Source organism: Phacochoerus africanus, chromosome 8 (assembly GCF_016906955.1).
Source record: "Phacochoerus africanus isolate WHEZ1 chromosome 8, ROS_Pafr_v1, whole genome shotgun sequence".
NCBI lineage: Eukaryota > Metazoa > Chordata > Mammalia > Artiodactyla > Suidae > Phacochoerus > Phacochoerus africanus.
Window position 1 is genome coordinate 152,071,865 of NC_062551.1, and position 4,216 is coordinate 152,076,080.

Genomic DNA, 4,216 nt, shown 5'->3' on the forward strand with positions numbered 1-4,216 from the left:
AGATGGAGACAGAGACCAGGAGAGACACAGAGAGGGAGAGTGAGTGTGGCTAGAGCTAGCCTGAGGGTCAAGGGAGCTAAGAGTATGTCTGGAAGAAATAGTTACAGTTCCCAGTGTGGAGGAGGAGGAAGAGCTGGTTCTTTCTGGCTGTAGAACAGAAAGTGAGAACCCCAGCCACCCACCAGGGTGCACTTTCGAAACTGCACAACTCGCATGGGTTTCAGAAACTCAAACTGTGACTTTGAAACTATACCTCAGATTGAGACTGGCACCCAGGCACTGGGACTCTAACCCAGCCAAAGTTCAGTCTGGGACCTGAACCCACAGAATGGGACTCAAACCCAGTCAAAGGCCAGATTGGGACTTGAACCCAGTGGGTTTTTTTTAACTAAAATCATATATCCGGTCCCAGGACTTACTAAAGTTCAGGTTCTTTATGTCTCAACACAGAAGGAATTCAGAGAGTGGCAAAGTGATGGATAAGTAGACTTACTGGGAGATAGACAAAGTATAGACTATGTCAAAAGGCAAGAGACCAGTCCTCAAAGAAACACCCGACAGACAGAGTGTGGGCCATTTCAGAAGATGAGAGGCCCAAAAAATACGGAGCAATGAGTTTTCATGGACTGGGCAATTTCATAGGCTAATGAGTGGGAGGATTATTCCAACTACTTCCAGGAAGGAGCAGGGATTTTCAGGAAGTGGGCCACTGCCCAATTTTTGGCCTTTTATGGTCATCCTCAGAACTGTCCTGGCACCTGTGGGCATGTCACTTAACTGCTAACGTGTTCCAATGAGCATATAATGAAGCCCAAGGTCCACTGGAAGTCAACTCATCCACTATCTTGGATCGAGTTGCTTCTAAACAGTTTTTGTCATATCTTAAATAGTTATGTCGTTCTTTTAAGGGTTGTGCCCTGCCTCTTTACCTCCATTTTCAGCTTGAAACCACGAACTCTGACTTGAACCCATGGGCTGAAACACCAAACCAGCCAAAATCCAGACTGGGTCTTGAATGCACTGTCTTTTAATTAAAATCATTCACCTGGTCTCAGGGCTTACTAGAGTTCAGGTTCTTTATGTCTTAGCACAGAAGGAATTCAGGGAGAAGCAAAGTGATAGGTAAGAAGTAGATTTATTGAGAGAGATACACAATCCATCACATGCTGTATTTCTCAAAAGACTTGAGAGCAGTGCCAAAATATGGGGTGGTTAGATTGTATGGTCTGGATAATTTCATTGGCTAGTGAGTGGGAGGACTACTCCAGCTATTTGGGAAAGGGGTAGGTATTTCCAGGAACTGGGCCACCACCTACGTTTTGGCCTTTTATGGTCAGCCTTGGAACTGTCATGGCCCCTGTGGGCCTGTCATTTAGCATGCTGATGTGTTACAATGAGTGTATAATGAGGTTCAAGGCCTACCGGAAGTCGAATCTTTCACCATCTTGGACCTAGCTGGTTCTAAACAATTTTTGTCTTATCCTCAAGGACTAGGTTATTCTTTTAAAGGTTTTTCCCTGACTCCTTCCCTTCTGTGCCACTTTCTTTGTAACCTCCTGGAAACTTGCAACTCTAGAAAGCACCCCAAATGATAATTCTAGAATAAAACCAATCAAATCACACCTTGAACTTCTGGAATATCTGAGATCTTATATTCCCCAGGTGTTTTTACCCCAATCAGATCACCTACATAGGAAACTGGGAAATTAGGCAAAATACCTTCCATAATGTGCTCATTCTCCTCATCTGTGAAATGAAGGACTCCTAAGTCAGCTCTGAATTCTATTCCTGTTCTGCTATGCATTTTCCATGATTCTAGATAGGCAAGCATTTATCAAGTCCCTGTGGAACAAATGGAAAACCCCTTGACACTCATCTTGACCTAATGGATGCAAGTGAACCCATAGCCAAGTAGAGCATGACCCAGGTAAAACAGAAAGCTTGCAGACATATAACTAGAAATAAATAAATTTTCTGGCCATGTAACATGTCTTTGATCAGACTCTAAAATATGAATTTATATTTCGGTCCAAGCATTACACAAACATTTTCTTACCTGTATTTTGTTGCACTCCTATTCCTCATCTATTTTGGGAGCTCTAGGGCCCCTTTCCTTCTTCCCTTATATCCAGGTCTGACACATAGTGTGAAAGCACATGACATGTTCTGTGGCATCGTGGGACAAGGCACAGATTTTACCACAAAGCAACCCAGGTTATGGATCTCTCCTCTACCTGTGTCCTGCAGAGATACAGACATACCCACGCTGCAGTGTCAATGTCACATCAGGTTGGAGGCGGAGGACCTACAAGCAGCTGAGGAGCAGGGCACTCAGGAGACCCTAAGTTGTATGGAGTGTGTCCAGGTTGGGCAAGGCTGGACCACAGGCCCCATGAAGAGGCTCCAGCAGAGGAACCACCTCCCAGAGCCCTGTCTAGAGGTGACTAAGTGAAAAAGGACAGCTTCCTGGGTGGGTTTCTATGTTAGACCAGGGTATCAGGCTGTTGTCCCCTGCAGTCAACTCAAGCCTACTTGTTGCTAATCTACTAAGAAGGAAGGGGAGGCACTGGGAACGAGTGTCCAGGGACTTGGGTTTTTTCTCTCCTCAACTCCTGATGGTGACTTTGAGAAACACATTTAAAACACAAGCCTTGGTTTTCTTCCCCTCAAATATGGAATAGGCCACCTGTTCCATTTCCCAAATTCATTTCCACAGAACAGACTGATGTCCCTGGGTGGGTATTTGTACAAGCTGGGTCACACTGTGTGCTTGTGTACTCACCACGAGCTACTTGTTAGATTTCAAAAGTTTAGCCATTCTAGTCAATTTTTCGTAGCTCAGAGTGGATATAATTTGCATTTCAGTAATGACTAAGGTTGAATATCTTTGCATGTGTATGTTCATCATTTGTCTACCTTCTTTTATGAAGTATGCAAATCTTTTGCCCATTTTAAATTGGGTTGCCTTTTTGTTATTCATTTGTGGAGGGTTCCTTGTATATTCTGGTTATAAGCTATTTGTTAGCTATTTACATTACAAATACTTTTCCAAGTCTATGATTTGCTTTATCATTTTCTTAATGGTGTCTGGCTGAGCGGAAATTCTTAATTTTGATGAAGTCTATTTTATCAAATTTTTTAACTCTACAGATTTTTTTTAAATCAAAGTATCATAGACTTACAGTGTTGTGTTAGTTTTAGGTGCACAGCAAAATGATTCAGTTTGTGTGTGTGTGTGTGTGTACATACACACATATATACATACATATGTTCTTTTTTAGAATATTTTCCATTATAGGATATTGCCAATTATTGAGTATAGTTTCCTGTGCTATACACTAGGTTCTTGGTGTTTATCTATTCTATGTATAATACTTTGTATTCTATTCTATGTACAATACTTTGTATATGTTAATCTCACACTCCTAATTTATCTCTCTCCCCCTTTTCCCCTTTGGTAACTATAAGTTTATTTTCTGTGTCTATGAGTCTATTTCCATTTTTTAAATAAATTCATTTGTATCATTCTTTTAGACTCAACATATAAGCAATCCCATGATTATTATCTTACCCTTTTTGACTTCACTTAGTATGATAATCTTTAGGTCTATCCATGTTGCTGCAAATGGCATTATTTCATTCTTTTTATGGTTGAGTAGTATTCCATTGAATGAATATATATATATATATACCACATCTTCTTTCTCCTATCGTCTGTCAATGGACATTTAGATGGCTTCCATGTCTTGGCTATCATAAATAGTGCTGCAATAAACATTGGGGTGCATGTACATTTCCAAATTATATTTTTCTTAACTATATGCCCAGGTGTGGGATTGTAGGATAATATGTCAACTCTATTTTAGTTTTTTAAGAAACCTCCATATTGTGCTTCATAATGGTTGTACCCATTTACATTCCCACCAACAGTGTAGGAGGGTTCCTTTCCAAACGATACACTTAAGATCTGTTCAGCTTACTACAACTATATCTCAAGAGGAAAAAAAAATCAAGTTCTAAGCACAGGCAAATGACCCCTAAATCGATGAAAAATCACTCAGCTTTAGTCATAAGAGAAATGCAAACTAAAGCTATCCTAAGATTCTATTTTCATCAGTCATCTTTGCAAAACTCCAAAATGCTCCACAATACAGTGTGTGACAAGACTGTAGGACAAATAGCTGCGTTCATATATTGCTGGAGTGAGTGCATCACA